The following is a 21,518-nucleotide window of genomic DNA, read 5'->3' on the forward strand; positions in this document are numbered from 1 at the left end:
AAGTAATGACAATTTCATCACTGTCTCTAAACCCAGGACTAAATATCATAAGTGCATATAAAAATATATATGTATAGATGGAATTCTCTACATGTTCTCCATCGGTTTTTACCTCATAAGTTACTAATATGAATTTGAACTCTGCTACTTATATACACATGTGATAAACATATGATGAAAATTAGACACAGGCAAAAATGCCTTGCAGAATTTGTGGTCTGAATGACAAGATTTACCCCATATGAATGCCTCCAGTGTGGTAACTTAAACTCCTTCTTCATCAGATAGTTTAAGTTCATTCATGTCCTAATAAATGGTAGCTGCTCTAGGAAGCCCTCTAAGCTTTCTGTAACCAGATGTGCCACTAGTAATCTTTCCAAAATGTGATGTCAATGGAGCTGCAGCTGGTTAAAGGGCTATGCAGGGCAAAAAGTGGTATTAGTGGCTAATAAAGGCTAATTCTTTTGCAAGCAAAATTAGCTCGCTTCACTAGCTTGTTATGACTTGAAGTGTCTGGCCGTTGAACTATGCATCTGGCTCATTTGTTGTTCTCAAAGAGATCCCACCTTGACTGACAGCTGTACTGGACTGGAAAAAAGTAGCCCAAATGAGTGAGAACAAGAGGACTTCAGTTTGTGGGACTTCAGGACAGTAGCAATCCATGCAAACAACCTCCCTAAGAAAAAGAGATGAACCCAGCCAGGAATGTGTGTGACAGGCCCTGGCTCTGGGCACTAAATTTCCTAAACTGACCAGTTACCACTGCAGAACTTTGTGCTCACAGGTGCTGTAATTGATTCACATTATATGCAACTACTTAAAAGACACAAATGTCCATTAACTGGTTTCAGCAACACTAAATAATCACTAGAAACCTAACTTCCACTGCATTCCAGGTATTGTGATGCTCTAAAGTGATTAAAACAGCACCAGAATAGCCTAAGCTCTGTGGATGTGTATTTATTTTTACTCACTGGTGTTTTGGGGTAAATGCCACATCAGAGTGTTTTTATTACAAAGTTCCTGTTCCTGCTCAATGCAGCTGTACCTATTCTAAACTCCTTCATCAAAGGCAACCATTTCCCTTTTTTCTTAATCTCAGATCAGTTTACTGAGAGCAGTTGTCGCTGACTTCCTTTAGCTTGCCCTGCAGAAAAACTTTCTTAAAATCTTCCCTATGTCCATTCTTTCTTTTGCACATGCTTAGAAATCTATGTGCATGTGTCCATGCATATTTTAATCGGTTTCTGCTTCAGACCTACAGCCTTGTGCATAGTCAGACTAGGAAAGGACTCATGGAAAAGGTTGATGCCAAAGAACTGTGAAATGTTTCCTCATGTGCTTCCAAATTATTTTAACACCTTCTTTATTTATGAGATGTTTCAAAGTTCTGAACTCTCTGATAACATTTTGCAGACAAATGTGCACTGAGGTCAAGACTGATTATTTTTTCACCATGGTATTGTTTTTGCAGGTGATTTGACACTCAGTGTTAATACAGGTCACCCAGATTGACAGGTTGGTGATGTTGCCTTTTGTGCAATTAAGCCCTTGAATGCTGATCCTGGATTGAGAGTTTATAGAAACCACATGGAATTACTGATTTGTGCTGTTAAGTAAATTTTAGGTTCCAAAATTTTATTCATTATGAAACAATATTTGAGTTAAAAGGAGACCTTGGGCTAATGAATGAGTTTGGTTCTGTAGCATGCCTATTGCTTTCTTTGCAACAGAGACTCCTGTGAAGTGCTGGCTCCTAATTTTGTGACACTAGAAAGGGAAATCTCTCAAGAGAAGACCCATTAGCCATGGCAAAAAATGACAAAGCAGAATTTATATAGAAATTGAGGCTTCAAATTGGACTTTTCCATCTGTATTATTTTTATTCCTTGTGAAATTTTTTTGATTAGTCATAGTTGGGTACAGCTTGGATGCCCAGCCTTGTGAGAGGCTGAGAGATAGTGAGAGATAGTAATAGAAATTATCTTTGCTTACTGAGGATCTCAGGAAATCATGAAAGAGGAAACTCCCAGTATTTTCTTTTCACACCAAGAGGGATTTTTCTCACACATTAAAAAAAAAAAAGTAAAGACTGTTTGATCCAGACATAAAGATCTACTCAAGAATCTTGTAGAGCATGGTTTAACTCATGTTGTTTAAAGATGACTTTTCACATTGAAAAGATGAGAAATTATAGAAATCTTGTAAGAGCTGGGATGATAGACAGGAGAACTGGAGCTAAGACCAGGCTCAGAGCAAAACTACCCAGTCAGGGATGCATTTGAGGAGGCAAGTTGCTTGCCTCTTATGGTACATGAGAGATTGGTCCCCCTGTGCCTAGATGCCACCACAATTAGAATATAGCAGGAATGTGTTAATGCTACAGACCATGCTCAGGCTGCAGGAGACAGTTGCTCCTCTAAATCTTAAGTACAGAAGTATTAGTACCATGTATTACCAGCAAAGATCTGTAGAAGATTTTTAAAGATACCTTGACTGAAACGTCAGAATAGTCTATTCTTGCTGAATCAGACAGTTTCTTTGTAAGGGAACAAACAAGTGCTGAGATGTATGATGTGACATCTTCCTGCCATTAACAGTGTTCTTTCTGTCTGTAGTTCATTAAGGGGAGTGGTAGGTTGGGATGATTTTCATCTTTTACACATTCTGGTCACTGTGGTCAGAGTTGTTACCTGTCCTTCTCCTTTGCCTGCTGAGGAAATTCAGCTCTATATCAATATACTTGATTGTGATCTGCTGTTATCACTCTATCTCCATGGTTTCAGTTCTTCTTCCCTATTATCAAAAGTAAAAGTACTGCTCAAACTTTGTTTTTGCTTCTTCGGTCTCCCTCACTTCTACTCCTGTAATGCCATATCTGTGCTTTTTGTTCATGCTTTTCTGCCTTAATTCTGTGAAGCTGGTTTTGTGCAAAAACACCACACCAGAGCAGCAGCCAGCAGTGGTGCAGTTGCTCCAGTGCTAAGCTGATAACACAGAGACAGCTGAAGCATTTTTACTTTTGTGCTTTGAACTGATGCTCAGAGCTGGTTTCTTGATTTGTCTCATTAGCACTGATTTGCTTTGTTCTCTGAGTGCAATTGCTCATTTGCTAAGAGTTAGAGCAGCTACATCTCCATTTTCCCCTAGCTTAAGCAAAGCAGCAGTGATGGCTACTTCTCCCTGTTTTTTCCTTGGCAAACTTCCCAGAAAGATGTGTACTTAATTGTAATTTGCTCTCTGTGGTCAGCAGCAATATCTCATCTTTTAGTATCTCAACAGCACCACATTTAACTCTGTGTGTGCCTGAGGCCTCACCTGATCTCACAGAGTAACCCTGTATTTCAATTAGGCTGAATATATGCAGTAGAGATGTTCACATTTATTTTATATACAATTAATTCTTCTGTCATTTGCTGCTTCATCTGCTTTTCGTGACAAAAACAAACAAAAAGTCACCCACCACTTTCTTTTGGAAAAAGAATATAATTTTCTGGGGAAGGCTTTGTCTGTGCATCTAGTGTATCTTAGTAACTGGTTTTAAATTTTAGGTAGACAGGCAATTTTCTGTCAAAACTCTTCAAAAGAAACCATGAAATGACCAGGCCATAAATCCAGGAGTGACAAAAAAGTGAGAATATGAACCTGCAATATATAATATTGAATCTTTTAGTCCAACCTCCCCTTTTTCCAGTGATACTGTTGAAAGTAGCCAAAGAAAGAAATTTAGGCTGAAATTCAATTAAAACTTTAGGGTGTATTTGTGTGTGTAAAAATAGGATGTTGATACTGAAATATTATCCATCTTTTCCTGATTTCATGTCTTTCACCTGTCCCCATCTTTCCCATCCAGTTTTATAATCATGCTTGGTCATCCCAAACTGAATTTTTGGGGAAGTGTGTGATTTGCCACTTTGAACAGAAAATGCATCCAGTTTTGTAAACAGCACAAACATGGAGTTTGTGGCAGCTTCTGAAATATTCCTGTGTTAACGACAGGACTTCTGGTCTTAAACTTTTATATGTAACTCTGCTTTGTTTGTTAATACTTAACTAGGGATGATTCCTGATAAAAGCATTGATTTAGCTTTACAGCAATCTTTTCAAGATCTTTTAGAATCTGTTTCTGTTGCTGTCAAATGAATAGTTCAAATCTCTTTTAAAGGCTTTAATCTCAATATTCTAGTTAATTAATTTAAAACTAATTCTTAAGGAGTTTTAAAATATTAAATATTGGGCATAAGTTGCTTATGAAATCAAGTAGGTTTTGTTAATGTGATTTATTTTTAATGTATAAACATTAAGTTTCACTAAATAATTATGAATCACAGAGGAGTAATACATTTTATACATTTTTTGTTCTTTCCATTCTAGGCCCTACAGTGACTTTACTGTTGGCTGATTCCAGAGAGCCACCTCATTATTCTGAATTGAAATTTCTCCATCTCCAAAATCAGAGGTAAGGATCAAAGTATCTTGAGGCAGTGGGATGAAATGTGCCATGGTTATTGTGATTATGCTGCTCCCTGTTAATATCAGGCAGAGAGATAATCTGTTCTTATGTTCAGAAACAATTAAATGCCTTGAAATTAGTGGAATTGTAACAATAGCATGAGGAATGCTGGTAAAATACCAGCATGACATGGCTTGAGTTAGTATTATTATATTTTTTGCCACATGTTAGGAACCACTTACTCTGGTGGCTACTGTAACTTATTAAGAATTGTATGGGAATCTGTTTTCAATATCTGTGATTTAAAAATATCTTGGAATACAACACTGGAAAAGAAGAAGAAAGTATATTTCCTGAAATCTGCCTCAGTGCCATTTTTTCACTGTCTAATTTCTGCTGTTCTGGTTTTTTTTGTTCTTTTTAAAAATTATTATTATTATGATTTTATACACAGTTCGATCATTTTTCCAAAGAACTGAAATGCTGAAAATCACCTGTGTAGTTATACATGCTTTGTTTTATTTTCAAAGAGAATATTAAGCATTTCAAGGAGTAGAATTAATCTTTCTGATTTCTGTAGTACAAAATAGTAAAGAAACTTGAAGTGTTTTCTCTTGCTTCTCCTGTTCTATAGATTTTTCTTTTCTTGTAAGTATTTGAACATTACAGATGAAAGGATCTGATTAAACATGCTAAGATTTTTACAGTTCCTAAGCCCTCTACTTGAAGTGCATTAAATACTTAAAACTCAGCCTAACTAAACTGGAATGGATAATTTAAAATAAGGATTATCTTCCATTTTGTAGTAAGGGAAACTGTTGAGCTACAAGTGTCATCATGGCCACTTTTCTTCATAAGGAAGGGAAGAAGGGAAACAGCTTTAACTCATGAACAGCATAATTTCTGCCCTGTGGTCTTGAAAGCTCAGTGAGAAGAACAGGATATCACTACAGAGTCCAATTTTTAGCTTGAATACAGATTTCTTCTGTGGCTTAGAATAAGTTATTTCTTCCTCATGTGTTTTAGCTTACCAGCTATATAAAACCTTTGAGGTGCATGTGCTTGCAAAAAGGCTTTAAAGAGGTGAGGTTAAAGTTTAGAAATTATTTAAAAGAAGTTTCTGTGAGGTCTCAGTCTGCTTCCATATTTGTCAGTGAAAGTTTTATCATAGACTTAAATGGCCAGACTAGGGTTAGAATTAATTTCATTTACATTAGTGACTTATGTATTTGTATTAACAGGGTCTCCCTGACACCTCATTCAAATTAGAACTTGATTCTCCTGAGCTTTACTAAGAAGCATTCAGGAAATTAATTAATTGGCCTTATTAGGTGGGTGAAAGGAAAAAAAATAACATATGCTCAAATCATATATAAAAAAGCTGCTCATGCCTGAAATGTCACCATATTTAACTGTTTTGGTCTAGATGTGGTGAGATCCAGAGTTTCTGAACCTCAAAAAAGCACTGACAGTATTCCCTTTTTTTCATAAGGGATTGCAGCCTCCAAAGTATCACTGCCCTTAGCGGTGATATGGAAGTAGGAGTGAGTCTGTTTATAGGCTGTATGTGATTCAGTGGGACTTGAAGGTTATTTATCCCATCCTGAGAGCCCTTTAAGTCTTCCAGCAAGGTGTTCTGGTCAGGAGGTGGGTACATATGGGTGTACTAGCACCCATGTCTGCTTCTGAAATTGATACTGCCACACTGTCCCAGGGCCTGACAGGTTCAGCACCTACATGTGTCTGTGTACCAGTGGTGAGCTGGTTATCTTCTCTTGCTGATTGATCCTGGGTGTCCCACACACCTGCTGGCCTTCTGAAGTGTGTGGTGGGGTCCCTTATTGTTTTGCAAGGCTCAGATAGATAGTTTGTGTGGCCAGAGGTTTGGTCATATACAGATTGTCCTTGGTTGCTTCCTCAAGGTCACTGTGCTTAATTTCTCATTGAGCCTGTTCTTCAGTCTTCTGGACCTGACTGAAGCAGATAGGACCTGAATGATGACTGGCAGCAGCCCAGGAGCACGAGGTTTCCTGCTGTCCTAATGGCTATGCAAATATTTAATGCAGGAGTGACTTCAAAGTGGCTTTTTCCTAGACTGCACATCAGTGTAGCTGTACCTGAGAGGACAGCTCCATCAGAGAGCAGGCTTGTCTGTCTGCTTCTATCAAAGCCTGCAGTTACATGTTCCAGGCACACATTTAGGTATGTGCCATCCTACAGCATCCTCCAGTTATGATCCAGTGGGAGAGACAAATCTGAATGTAAAAATGGGTATCCCAGCAAGTCCAAACTGTTCTCAAAGTCAGGTGGTGTCTAGTGGCTCTCCAACACAGGAGCAATATTGCTGAGGGCTTTGTATATAGTAGTAATGCTTAGCAGCAAATAATCAACTACACAGATGGAGGCACACTAAGAAAACTTGCAAGTACAGCATTCTGATTTGGGAAATTTTATCCTCATTGTCAGGAAAATAATTCTCCTAGATGGGCTTGATAGCATAAAAGCACTGTAATTTTAGTAATGTTATTTTGGACATCATAACTTCAAAACCTAAAATGATGTGAGGTGTTGGAACAAATGTATATGCAGAGTTTGGTCTTCGTGGCTTCACAGAATTACTCACACTTCCTTTATTTAGAAAAACAACCACATTTCTCACATCTTAAAAGTGACAGTCCTACAGTGAAAAGAGGAACTAAGTGTTCCTTGAACAGACAGCTCCCAATGCACATGTAGGGGTTAAAGGGCCCACAGCTCAGAGGAAATGGCATAGTGGCTAAAAGCTACCTGGGAAAGGCCAGCTCTGAGAAAATGGTGAGTTTTCTGTTCAGTGGTCATAACATTCCTACTCTAAAACAACTTTAGTTGTCACTATAAGGGATGAATGGCCAGATGAAGCAGTTCTTTTTGCTTTTCATGGCTGGAACTGAACTAGAGAAATGGTCAAAAACATTTGAATGGTCTTGGCATGTTTGGTACTGCACAGCTACTGACAAAATGTAAACAATTACATGGTAACTAGAAAATGCCAGGTTAGTAGTGTGAGAATGCCTTGGCAAATTAGACTAATGGCTGCATTAGCCTGGTACAGCTCCCACTAGTCATATGAACATGTTTGATGGGAATGTGATGTGTCTGGAAGCTTGAGCAAACACAGTCTGAACCAAGGGCTCATCCTGTTAACAGAAAAGACTCCCAGAGTTAAACTGTCCTTCTCCACCTCTCTGTGTGTTCATGCATCCTGTTTTCTGGGCCATGAAGTTGCAAGGGCCGGTCCCTTGCAGTCAGCTGTTCAAAGGCAGGATAAACATGTGTTTAGAGGAATTTGCAGAAGCTATCAATAATTTTGGTTTAATGATCAATTTGTGAAAATCCAACCCAGGGCTAAGTCTACCAAAGAATTTTTGTTTTCTAATGCATCCAGTAGAATTTATCCAGAAAAGATGTACTATCCTGTGCCATGCACCACAACTGGGTACCTTGGGAGGGAATGTACAAAACTCTGCATGTATCAAGTAAGAAACTGTTAGTGGATATGAATTGTTTGTAGGAAAGGTAGGACTTAGCTCACTTTACCATTTTCTGTATTCAGGTTGCCGTTCAGCCTCCTTTATCTCAGAGTCTTCATCCATGAAGTGAGTGATACATCTTGGTGCCAACAATCTCCTGCAGTTTTCCAATGTTGAAACAGCTTCCCAAAGCACTTTAGCCAGTTTTAGACTCCCCGTCAGCTCCCAGAAATACCTCATTTTCAAAAATGACAATTCATGGCCTACTGTCCTTTTCCCCAATTTCTCTTTATTCTCTTTGAAATAAATCTCTCCTTCCTTATCTTTATTTAATTGTCTTGGAGTGGTTACAAAGACCCAGCCTTCCAATTTGGTGACATTGCTGATTCTGATGTGCTCTGTCATTTCTTTGCTCTATAGAGCCAGTCTCTCCAACTGTTGCCTCAACAATCAGCATAATTCTTTTTTGCAGCACTGATATTTTTCAGCTCTGCAAACTCTTACATTTTCTAGAATGATGAAAGGTCCACATAATTGGCTAGTATAACAATTTATACAACATAATCCATGGGAATATACATAATGAGAAGGAAAAACTTTAGTCTTGTTTATGGTCTTTTATGGTTATGTGCTGAAGTACTGTGACTGGTTTTAGATACTTGTTTTAAAAAGTTGTCTAAATCTTGAGCTATGTATGAAAATGGTTGGTAGGCTTGCAAAATAAGGCCCACAGTATGATGTTGAGATTAATTCAATCCTGTTGATTCCAGGAAGTTGAAAGTGACCTCTTATTGTCTGCAACAGAGGGTTAAATTAAAAAGATATGATATTTGATTATTCTTATTAGTTAAGAAAGCAAGCAAGAAAGCAAGAAGTGGCTTGAAGCATTGTGAGGAAAAATTTAGAATTATGTATCAGGGAAAAGTTTATAAACATAAGAATTCATAGCCAAGGAAACCAGCTGCCAAATGAAGCTTTGGAATCAGCACTGCTGAAGACATTCAGGGCTCAGCTAGACATCCATCTATCAAAAAGGATAAAGAAATCAGTCCAGCCACAATTTAGGGATAATACAAGAGAGTTTCCTGCCAAATTTCTACCCCAAATAGTATATGATTTAGTTGAAATGGAAAAGAAAAGCACTTTGGCTTGTTAGATCTTTCACTGATTTAATCTTAAAGGCACAAATTCTTCTGCCTTTTATAAAATATTGCTAGGAACTTTAAAAAAATTCTTTATTGTAACTGGAGTGTGTAGGTTTTGCTCTAGTTTCAGACACATTGACTCTAGTTTAGAATGTTGGGGTTTTTTTTAATCTAGAAAATTGATATCTTTAGAATAAAAAAAACCTCTATCAGAATGAAAAATTGTTTCACAACATCTTTTTTCACAGCCACTTTCCAGCTGTAGCCAGATTACTCATACCAAGCCTGAGGAAAAACTGTCAGTAAGGTATTTATTTTTTGCAGGCTTAATTAGAGGTATGAAGGCTGGTAAGACTGGAGGGTTAGGATAATAAGGTTATAAAGGCATGGTTAGCTTTTTACCTCTATGTCACAACTTCAAATACAGGCCAAGAGGGATATTTCCCATTCATTACTTCTGAGTTACTGCTCAGATGGGTGGTAATGACCTACTTCTAGTGGGCAGGCAGGCAACACTCATACAGTGGAGAGTTCAAGACTGAACTGAGCTAGCAGGCTGAGACTACTGCTCTTCAAAAGCTGGGGTTCAGATTTTTAAGGGTATCCTAACATTCAAGGAGCTGCCTCTTGCAGTTTTGAGGAGTTTGAAAGCAGTCACCTTGAGCTGAAGTAAGCAGAGTTAAGATACCTGAGCTCTTTACAGAAAGCTAAGTCCACATTTATCTGGAACACTGAACACCTTCAAAATTGTAACCCAGCACCCTCACCAGGTTTTTGTGAAACTCTGATTCACCACTTTTCCATGCAGCCTCAGTCAGTGTCTGATTTCCCCACTGTTTATCCTAGTGAAGGAGAAGATGGATGGCAGCTTGCTGGCTTTCAAGTGCTCTGCTGCAAGAGCAGTCTCTTTCAAGGGCAATGTCTTCTAAAGCATCAGTCATATCAGAGAGACAGCCTGGCACAGAGATGAAGCAGATACAGTTTTAAAGAGGCTATTTCAGCAATAGAATTAGATTTAAATAACAAATGAATCTTCAGAGTGAGTACTGAGTTTCTACAGATGTAACACAGAATTCAATATTTTCAAGCCATAAATACCTTGCATTGCCTAATTTATACTGTTAAAATTAGTGTAAATTTCTAAGATATGCTGTAGAAGTCTAGTTCTCAAAAGTAAGTCTGCCCTGTTATCACTGCATTATGAAAATGTGTCACATGATGTAAGGAAGTATGAATATCTGCTATCTGATGTATATAATTGAAAAGGGAAATCACAGAGTGAAATCACCAAGCCACATTAGCCAAAGAGAACAGATAAGCAAGAGTATAACACTGGAACTGTAAACAGAGATTACACTCGTGTGGAATTGTGCATGTTTTTCAGAAATGAACTAAAATGTTGACAGTAGAAAATTTAAAAAATCTAGCACTGCTTATCACAGAAAAAATTCAAAATGCTCTATGGATAGGATAATAATCATTAGTTATCATGAATTAAAAGAGTGCTATTTTTGGGTGTCACTTGAAACTCCTCTACAAATGACAGAACTCAGAAGCAAGAAGTGAATTGCCCTGGGCTCTGATTTGGCCCAGGTACATGTGTGCATTCTCTACCCTTCCACCCAGCTCCTTGCCACAGCTGTGATGGCATCCCCAGCTGTGTGCCACAGCTCTCAGCAGCCTGGCCTGGCACCCAGCACACCCTTCTCAGCCAGCACAGAGAGCAGCTCATGCATGTGCTGGTGTCTCCTCTCCCTTCCCCTTTGAATGTTTCTGTGAAGCCACATGTGCTCGAGTTTGTAAATATGGACACCAGATAAAACTCTAGAAACACTCACCATCAGAAAACCTGCCTTTAAATGTGTCAGAGTCTCTATTTGCCCTGTTCCTTCCCCCTCCACTGTCGAGAAACCACCATGACAGGAAGAGCACACCATTTCCTCCGAAGAGACTCATTGCTGCTCTCAGTACCCCACATTAACCTAGAATCTGCTCTTTCAGTGCATGCACAAAATGTGAGACTGGCCTGTACATTTTTAGGACATTTGGGTAGAGAAAATAGTCAAATCAGGTTATCACAAAACAAGAGCTTTTATAGTTGATTGTTCAGGCAGTGCTGCTGACTGCTGAGCTAGCTCTTAGTAAGAATGTGCAAGTTGTGCTATTTTTACTTGCTACTTGTCTAGTACTAGACTTGTTTGGAATAATTTATTCTTGTATACAGAGGTATATATCTAGCAGCAAGAACTTAGAGGAATTTTCTATAGTTAACAGAATTGTACAAGAATTCATTGAGGAGAAAGAGAGAATACCTTGGTGAAGGAAGTTTTGAATGGACTTTAAAAAAAAAAGGCCCAAATACATTTGACATTCCCCTCAAAATACTTACATTTTTGCCTGTGAAAAGCATTACCCTTATCATGCCACTTCATAACTTCTTGCTAACTTGTTGTACTTAACCCACTCATCTAGTTCAGTGGTTTTATTCCCTGGTTTTCAGCCACTACCCTTTCCACACTTTCAATCTTTGCAGTTTGCACACAGACACCATCTGGCTTCACCCCCGGGGTTTCCTAGACAAGGGCAATCTAGTTAGCCTTGTGAAATCCAAACCCCAGGCAAAACAAAAACTGTAGAAAACTTCCACAAGACAGGCTTTGTCACAACTCTGTGAGGGGCAACTCATTAACCAGGGAAGCTGTTAGAACAGAAATCGCATCTAAAGCACTAAGTTATCTTCTCAACCATCCTACTCTTTTCCCTAAACTTTTCCTTTCAATTTCCTGGAATTACTGCCCGTTTTTTCTGGTCAAGAGAAAGTTTGACCACTGTGTGTGTAATTACAGAACTTCAGAGTAGAACATCATGTAAGAAACTGTCTGTAAAATGCTTGGAGTAAAGTAGATTAAGAACAGATTTAGCTGAAGAAATTAGGAAGTCATTCCAGTGTTCTTTTCTGTTCTGAATAACATAGTGAAAATAAATCTCTGAGGCAAGATTCTGGACAAAGACATTCCTTTGAAAAGAGACCACAAGATTCCTGGTCTTCTTAATGGAGAAAACAGAAAGAGCTGGTCTTGGTTTGGGACTCGCAAAATGCTGATCCTTTTGAACAGTGTGGACAAGTACAGAATGTTGTCCAATGCATTCATCCTTCAACAGAAAGAAACCAAATTTCTGTGTGCTCTGACTGTCTCATAGAAGTGGAAAAAGAAAAGAACCCCTCCCTTTGCTTTTTATGTTTGCTGTGTTCCAAAGTTTTTAAAGGAATTTACTTGGGCAAGGCATTTTGATGTGTACATCTGTTTTGCCCTGAGAAATGATGATGCAGTTGTAGAGTTCAGTGGTTTTGAGCCAGATATCCTTTTATTTCAGGATTTGGGATTCTGAAGTCAGTAGGAAAATGCATATCTCTATAGGCACATTTCACTAGTGATGGCCACAGAATGAAGACTGAGGTGAGTTCTCCCAATCACCCCATCTTCTAACCTTTTTCTTGTACCCACCCAACTTCTAGCTTTCTGTTTTTCATTGTATTCTGTTGTCTCTCCTGACTTGAAACTCCTGTGTGTCTTCACAGGAAGAATGAACATCACAGCCTGCTCTGACAATGTAGGACCAGGGAAATGAAGAATAGCAATTTTTCCATTATTGTAAACTGCAAAAAGGTAAAAATATGAAATGAAGGGGAGAGTGTATGGAACAGTAACTGGGTACCACTGATACAGATGTTAATGTCCAGTCTTCTTAAATGTCCTGTGAAAAGCAGCACATATTGCTGTCTGCCCTCAATATGGCATGATATTTAGATGATAGAAGACTCTCATGTAACAAGTAGGTACCATATTAAATGTGCTCTTTTTGATTTACAGTGCTCCCCCACAAAAAGCACAATTTCACTTTCATTTGATGAGCATGCCATGATGACACTCAAAAGGTAGGTTTACCTTTTGCAATGATTGAAGACTAGAAGTAGATTGTATACTGTTAGCAGGAAGCAATGTCTGATACCAAATTTTGCAGTCTAGAACTGGGTTTTTGTTATATTTTGAGATTTTTTCTAAAATGGTGGCCTTTTCAGCCAACAGAGAAAATTCTTGCTAGTGTTCTTGTGTCAGTTAAGCTGATTTATATACAATCTTAGGAGGGTCACTGTTAAAGGATGTGAGATATAAATCAGTGATCTCTGTTTCTAATCACAGTGGATGCACAGGTTCCTTTTGAGTTCTAATGAAGAAGTTTGGAGCTGGAGACTACAAATATTTAAAGTTTTTTTGATGTTAATTTTTCAAATTTCCAAGGTATCTAAGATGTGGCCAATGATAATAGCAGGCCTAGTCTGTTTCTCCCAGTGTGTGGCATGAAAGTAGTGTGGTCACAGAGCTATGCATTATTTACATGGTGTCAACATGTCAGCAAGTGGTATGGCACAGAGCCAGATGAAATCACTTCTGATTTTCCATACAGGACAATAACTGAATAATAACATTGTGTCACACTTGAGGACATTGGAATCTGGCAGAGCAGCAGTAGCTCAATGTGTCAAGCTCATTTGGAAGGTTTCTTCCCTTCCTGAATGGTCCCAGAATCAATATCAAGGTTCAAGGAAACCATATAAAGTTGGCATTTTTAAAATTTCCTTCCAAAGAGAAAGGCTGCACCCAGGAAACAGATTTTTTTTTTTTTTTTGATTTCTGTAATGCTGTGTCATGGGGTCACTGTCCTTATGCAGGAATATTTGCTTCTGAGAATGGACAACCACTCCATGGTGCATGTTTGCCATTCATCTTTGTTGTCTCTGTAAGCGGCAAATCTGGTACAAAAACTTTCATCCATTAGTGTTCTGCAGAATCTACTGCACCATCTCAAACAGAAAATGTGTTTTTAAGAGTAAATCACATTGTTTAGAATAGGTGCTTTGAGGGTTTGAGGTCTTCCAGGAAAATCTTGAGTGCTGCTCTCAACCATTGCTTCTGCATCAGCTCTGATTTCTGTACAAGCCTTAGAGCTGGTTCACCTTGCCAACTGGTAGAAAACCAATTCAGCAGAATAAAAACATGGATAGCTTTCTGTTGGTTTAGTAATCCAATTACATTCATTGAGGAGCCATATGAAAATTAGAAAGTGGAAGGGAAGGAATAGGCCTGTGTGTCAGGGAAGAAAGGATGCAGGGGAAGTGAAGGGAGCAGAACTGCCAAATGAATTTTAATATATTGTGAAAGCTCACCCTAGAATACTTAATGGACAGGGAGGGAACTTTTAGAAGCTTAAAAGAAGCATCCAAAATACTGGGATTCATTTTGCCTTGTCACCATAATACCCTTTTTATGAAGCTAGAACTATGTACACTCATAAAAACCCTTTTCTTTTTTTATTTTAAAGTATAATGCAGCCATTGGAGTCTGTGCACAGTTCTTTCAAGTTAAAAGCTTAGTTCAACATTCCACTTCCATTTCCTGGTAGAAAATGTTTTATATGAAAGCAACTTTAACCTTTCAGAAGGGTTCATTTACTGTTACGTTTGGTATCAGCTTTCCAAAAAATGCAGTCTGTGTTTGGCATATTATAGATTCTGGTTTTAATATTGGTTTAGGAAAAAAAAAGTCATATGGCATAATTCAGAAATAAAACATTGCAACAGAATTCTCTCTATACATGAATGCACCCCATGAGCGAGCGGTTTAAAGTCAGTTTGATCACTTAAAGCCAAGACATGGGCTCAAGCTATCCATGAACCAGCTGGTAACAAATAACACATTCAACTCTCAGTCACAGGAAACTGTTAGCTTGCCTTTTTATAGACAACTACAGCTCTACAGCTCCTGAAACACAAGGGAATATCATAAGGACTTGGAAAGAATTGAACACCTACCATATGCACATAAAAAAGGGTAATAAAGATGAAAGGCCAGAACTGAGCTTTAATTTCTATTTTTCTTCTTTTGATTTATCATCTGTTTCTGCATTGCTGCAATTTTCTTTGGCCTAAAATTAGGGAGAAGATGCTTGAATTGCTTAGTTTGATCAAATCAGTCTAACTTAAGCTTCCCTCTCAGCCAGTGTAACAGATGCTAAACATGAAACTTTGAAGTACATTCTTGCTTTCTTTATGCCCTTATTGTGAATTCATTTCTGAAGTGCTGATTGCTGTAACAATCTCCTGAAGTGGGCAGTAGTGGTCCTGGCCATGGGTTTCTGTAGTCATGGTGAGATGGGCATTGGGCTGGTAGAGCTGTAGCAAGGTGACTGAACTAGAGCAAGGGCTGACTACTTGGGTGCAGAGCCATATAGACACATCTGAGTCTCCTTTGGGACCTTAGCAGCTCCTCTGCAAGTGCTTCAGGGCTATCTCAGCTGTCAGGTTTGCTCAGGAGTCACTGCACCATGGTCCCTTGCCATGTGCAGATGTATTCTGAGAGCTATCCTCCACAGGAATTCTGCTGTCAATAACCACTTTTTGCAGAAGAAAAGGACCTTCTGACATGCCTGGCCATGAGTGAGACAATAAAGGCTAATCCTCTGTGCTGCTGAGCCTCAGATTCTAATAAAGGACTCAGAACTTGTAAGGGTAAAGCTTCAAAGTCAGTACAGATTTGCAGAGGGAGGGCAGATAAGGGGGTTGTAGCCCACCCATCAAGACCACCTGGTCTTAATATATGGCAGCAGTCAGCCTTTGTGCCACACACTCTTTCCATATCCTACCCCTCTTCCAGGGAGTGAGATTTCCAGGAATGCTGCTGGCAATGTATGTGCAAAGTTGGGGCACTACAGAGTCTGTCAGTCATACACAGCAGTTTTATCACCCCTGGAACTGCAGCAGCCAAATCTGACAGCAGTGGTCAGAAGCTAGTACAATAACATGATATCTCATATCTGATGATGAATGCACATCCAATACTTTGAAGATGGAAAGTTCTGCAAAAATGCAGACTATTATTTTATCTGGAAATGTGTCCCAAAGAGTATTCACATTTCTTATTCCTTTTTTGTGCATGTGCAGTTCTCATGAACTTTCAGCTAGGAATCCGTATGGGAATAATTTCATTATGAGAAGGCAGCTTTCATTCTATCATGAAAAAAGCTGCATGAAAATCACAGGAAGCTACAGAAGAAAGTACCAGTCATTGTTTAAAAGCATTGTGGCCTATGGAGATGGAAAACAGAACATGGATTTGCCTCCAAATTTTATAAGCTTCTAGAAACATGAATGAATGAGAAACAAATGCAAAAATTTTCTTAAAAAAATATCTTAGAATCTCATTGTTTTATGACAGACCTGGCAAAAAGGACATTAATTATCTTGAATATCAGTGTTTAAACAGGTAGTGCTATTCCCAGTATTTTTTCGGTTGCCACCTAGATTAGTGTTACTCCTCAGTTGCTAACAATGAAGTTATCAGCCACTGGAGCAAATTACAAAGAGGAGGAGTGAGCTTACCATTTCTTGAAGTCTGCAAACTGAGAGGAGTTGGTATGCCTTAGCAAATAATAGATACATAGCTGGGTGAAATTATATTGTGCTACAGAGAAGCACATTAAATATCTTGTGGTCCTTTCTAGCTTTAAGAACCATAGTCTATAATTTCACAAATACCTTACAAAGAATTCTTAGAAGTAGTGATAACCAGAGCATCTCCTGATTTACAGTTCATTATGCCAAAGTATTAAAAAATTACAGACTATCATGTTTCTACATGTTTCTGTCACAACTCATATTACTAGCATGATTTTACAATATTGGAAATTTGGTTTTAGGGACTAAAGAGATCCTTCCTCTTCCCCAAAGAGCAGAATGTACTTTTGTTTATGAAAAGAGCATATGAGCAAGTAAGCATGCAGGCTGCTGCTTCCTGATCTGATCTATTGCAGTCAATAAAATCAATAAACAAGGCTCACATGTGAAATAAAAGACATTCCATGAAGGAAATCTGAGGATATTTCTCATTATTGTAGATGATTTTTTAAAACTTTCATTTTCTTCTCCTGGTAGGATAATCTACCACACTGTTTAAAAGATTTTTTTTTAGAGTAGTCCTAGAATTGAAAAAACACCATGGCATAGCTTTTCAACTGTTTCAGGGAAAGTTAATGATTTTGTATCCAAAGTTGATACGCCTAATTCCAGAGGGAGATTTTTTTTGTTTTAGATTGCGCCTAAACTCCCTTAGTGACCATCTTCTTCTACATATGTATGTTGTGCCTAAACACATATCTCAGCTGTCCCTCAGGTGCTTGCTTTAGCCAGCCACACTGTCAGTCAGACACAGTGATGGGAGCACAATGAAAGAACCCAGAGGAAATTTGATAGTTTGTCATATAGAAGCACTCAGATTGTTTTATCAAGCAGACTTTTCTGGTCTTAAGTTTCATAAATTTATAACCTGAACTGATTCAAATAAGTTCAGCTTTCTCTTGTTGCTGGGTTTTGTGCTTTTCTGAGAAGATGACTGGAAAAGATGGGTGCTGAAAAAGAGGAGTGTCCCTCACTGATCTTAAGTTTTTCAAATATATTATCCTTTAAAAAAACCCCACAACCTAGTTTGCCATAATAGTTCCAGCATCAACAGTCACTGATCTATTTTCCATGCAATGGTCATAGTAAAATATAGGAGTGTATATTTAATGCTTTGATTTCATTAATCTAAAAGAACAATTTGGGGTTGTTTTTGTTGAAGTAACTCCTCCATTTTAGTGCCCTAAGGACTAGCTGTGTAGTATTCCAAAAAAGTATAAGAATATAGAAGAAATTAAAAAGGTCTTTAAACATTTAAAAGGTTGGAGAACTAGACTATGTTTCCATTCATCAGGGGGGTTGTCAAAAGTAATTTTTGAGCTGCACTGCAAGGAAACTGGGAAGAGCTTGAACTGCAAATGTTCCCTTTGCTGTGTGGATATACAGAAGAGTTTCCTTGTCCCACAAGTGTTCTGTTGATTTTGAAATTTTAGGTCTGGCACGGGACTCAGTGAATATATGAGTGATTTAAGAAACAAACAAATGTATTTCATTTTAATGGTGACCCCTTTTTCTTTTTATAACCTTTTAATATAAACTAAATTAAGTTTTATCAGGAAAAGATGTTTTCAACCACAAACCCAAGACTTTTTTGTTTTAAAAATGTTGAAATGGCATATTTCTAGAATTTCAAAACCTGGGGTTTTCCTTTTTTTTTTTTTTTTTGAGGACAGGAAGTTCTTCTGGGAATAATTTCACTTTTGATGAATTGTCAGTTGTGACCATTTCTCTCTTATGAAAACCCTGTGTTCACTCCCAAGCCTAAACCCAGGCTCCCAATGCTTTCCAGAAGTCTGAGATATGATTGCCTTAGTTGCTTTACTCATGCAATGTGATGAGACATAGATTTTGGACAACTGTCTTTATTCACTGGTGCAATAAGACAACAGTGAGAGTGCTCTGATATTAATTGAGATTCTTCTTTCTCTACATCTACTTGAGATTGGAATAGTTCTGTGGTTTGTGTTCCTAAGTTCCACATATATGGTGTTTCATGTCAAGTTTTGATTCACAATTTGTAAACAAGTAGATACAAGTTATGTGTTTGCTAGAAATTAATTTCTTTAACAAGCTCCCCAGGGAAAGGTCACAGCACCAGGCCTGACAGAATTCATGGTGCATTTGGACAACACTCTCAGGCAAATGCTGACTCTTGTGGGTGGTCCTGTGCAGGGCTAAGAGTTGGATTTGATGATCCTTGTGGGTCTCTTTTAAACCAGCTGTGGCTGTGTGACTCCTCAAGGAAGATGTGCTGTCCTGTCTTCTCAGGGATGAATCACACCTCTCATGAAAGCAGGTATTGGAAACTGCCCATTTAAGTACAGGTTTATAACTTTTCAGGCTTGAAAATATCTCTACTCTGTTGTTACAGTCTTAGATGAGAAAGAGCTAAGAATAACTAAAGCAGATATGAAATTTAGCTAAGAAGCTCTATCACAAGTTTTCCATCAAACTGGTGAAGGCAGTGTGTAGCCATTCCTGTCTTCTGTGGGGCTTCTGGAGCATTACTCAGTCACAGTAAGTTCCAGCACAACCCATTCTGAAGCTCCAACGGTGTCAAGCATGCAATTGTAGATATATTTGCATTCTCAGGTTTCTCTTTATGTTGTGTTTTCATTTATTTTCTTTCAAGCAAAGTTTTGAAATTATAACAAGTAGGCTGAGGTCCTTTTGGAGATTAACATTGCCTCTGGGATCAAGATGTCTTCATTGCTAGACAGCTGAAAGGAAATACATTGTCTCCACTGAAGTGTGTCTGTATATCCTGAGGAGGATATATTTATTATGAGGAGAGCTCTTCTGGGCTGGAGGAATTAACAGTGGTCTCTGCAAACCATCAGCACTTCTCTGTAGTCCTGGAGAGGAATGATGCCTCGCAATGCATCTTTTTCCAATAGTTTTGAAAAATATATTCCATGATCCTTCCAGCCTTGGAAACCATAGGTCTTTTCTATTTTCTGTGCCAAGACCTCCTTCCAGCCATGTTGCAAACTGGGAATGCATGAAGAGCAGCCAGTGGAATATCCCATTAGCCTAATGTATGACAAGATTAAACTCCCTGCTCCTATAGTGGCTCTCATTGTTACAGCATTCTGCGTTTCATCCCTTGCTGTCTGTGCTAATCAGCAGCACTCTTCTGCTAACCAGTTCATTTTGCATTGTTTCAAATCCCAAATTTGAAGCCTAACACCAGTGTTATTTTTGGGCTGACTGAGCACCAGGCATTGTAGAAGATCAATGGAGAGATTTTGGCAATGGGGTAGGGACCAACAGGGGTGTGTGGTGCTTGCTGCCCTTTGCCTGTGAAATTTTTGCAGCAGGCAGGGCTGTGCCCTTCTTTCTGTCAGGCACAAGCAGCTTGTGTTTGAAGGCACAGGAGATTTTCTTTTCCTGCTCCTCTCATGCGCTTTGAAAGCGATTAACTGCATATTCATTTTGAAACTGAAAAGGAAGCATATCAGCTTGTGGTTTTGCCACTAAAATTTGGTTTAATGGCAATTCTTGTTTCTGAATCCTGGCTGATTTTGCTGATGTGTGATTTTTTTATCTGTAGACTCAAGAAAATTTCAACAGCTGTTATCTGACACCAGTTTTGCTCTCTCTCTTCATGTCTATGGAATAAGTACTTCTCTAAAATGCTTCTTGTATGCATCTGTATGGCAGTTTAAAAAAGGCAATTATTTGGAGGCTAATGGTAATGGTGTTTAACTGCATTATGTACTTGGCCTGATTATAGCTGACTCCTGGCATGTCCTGAATCTACAGCTACATAAGATAAGTGATGGAAGTCATAGAAACCTTGTGGAAAATAATTTTGTCTGTGTACATCAAATAACGTCTCATAAGGCTAGTCTTAGTACCAGACTTTTAGTTTGATCTTATTTAGGTCTCACTGTTCAAAACCTCAAGTGTGAATTCTCACTGTTGGTTCAGAATTAGGTTTGGTTGTTGCAACCTCATCCTGTCGTTGCCTTGCTCAAGTAGTACATTCAATATTGTATAAATACTTATGCATGATTGCTGTCAATAGGTCACATGCATCCCACACATTGGAATTGTATCCTACAGTCATAGAATGGCTTGGGTTGGAAGGGACCTTAAAGATCATTTAGCTGTATTTTAGAATACAATTAAATGACTTTATAAGTCTAGAAGGCATAAAATATTTTGCAAGGTTGACTCAATACCAGCCAGGAGAAGGGGCAGTGCTGATACATACTATGAATAGTTAGGCTTAATTCTTCATTAGCAGAAAAACTTAATTCCAAATAAGTTTATATTGGCTACATTCATTAAGAAATTATGCTCCTGGCTGTTTCAGATATTTGGGCAATCTTATATATATAGTACAAACTGAATACAAGCCCTTTCTGTTATTGGGAAATCACATACTTGACACTTGAAGAAAGACCTAGTCTTTATGCTGGGACACTTCCCCCCACCTTTGGCATCACACCTTCTAGATTTCCCCACTTAGCTCTGTAGTTGTCCAAACAAAGATATCAACTATCATAGACTGGTCCTAACCTGAATTCATCCTACCTCAGCTTAAATTCTTGCAGGGCAGCTTATGATTTTGAGTGAAGAAACCTGTTTGTAATGCAGCTATGAAGGGCAGCATTTCACAGTGACTCACAAGAAGAGAAGATTTATTATGTACTTAGGAGATGTTACTTCTATGCATATATTGCAAAACTGTAGAGAAATAAGTAGCCTTCTGTCCCCTTCCCCCTGTAGCAAATAAATTTGACAGCTGTGAATGGAACAGACTGAAGCCATTTAGAGATGGATGTTTAAATTGTACAGCATTGATGGGATTGTTTAATAAGTATTCTCTCTTTTTCTTTCATTACATGAGGTTTTGCTTTTCTTGGATCGCACAAATTCTTGTAAAAATG

The 21,518-nt window shown here is 38.3% G+C and overlaps 2 long non-coding RNA genes across 2 annotated transcripts in view; both read left to right on the forward strand.

Annotated features, from left to right (window-relative positions):
- Positions 1 to 13,048, forward strand: part of LOC306798499 — a 40,258-nt gene extending 27,210 nt beyond the window's left edge. The window contains exons 2-5 of the long non-coding RNA XR_013773366.1: positions 4,375 to 4,459; positions 12,483 to 12,565; positions 12,688 to 12,775; positions 12,980 to 13,048. This is a non-coding gene — a long non-coding RNA (uncharacterized lncRNA). The remainder of the gene's footprint in view (positions 1 to 4,374; positions 4,460 to 12,482; positions 12,566 to 12,687; positions 12,776 to 12,979) is intronic.
- LOC306798500 lies at positions 5,966 to 10,674 on the forward strand. The gene is made up of 3 exons (XR_013773367.1): positions 5,966 to 6,100; positions 6,376 to 6,655; positions 9,356 to 10,674. It is a non-coding gene; the product is annotated as an uncharacterized lncRNA (long non-coding RNA).
- Positions 13,049 to 21,518: the final 8,470 nt, after the last annotated feature.

This window comes from Erithacus rubecula, assembly GCF_903797595.1.
Source record: "Erithacus rubecula genome assembly, chromosome: 2".
In the NCBI taxonomy this organism is placed as follows: Eukaryota; Metazoa; Chordata; class Aves; order Passeriformes; family Muscicapidae; genus Erithacus; species Erithacus rubecula.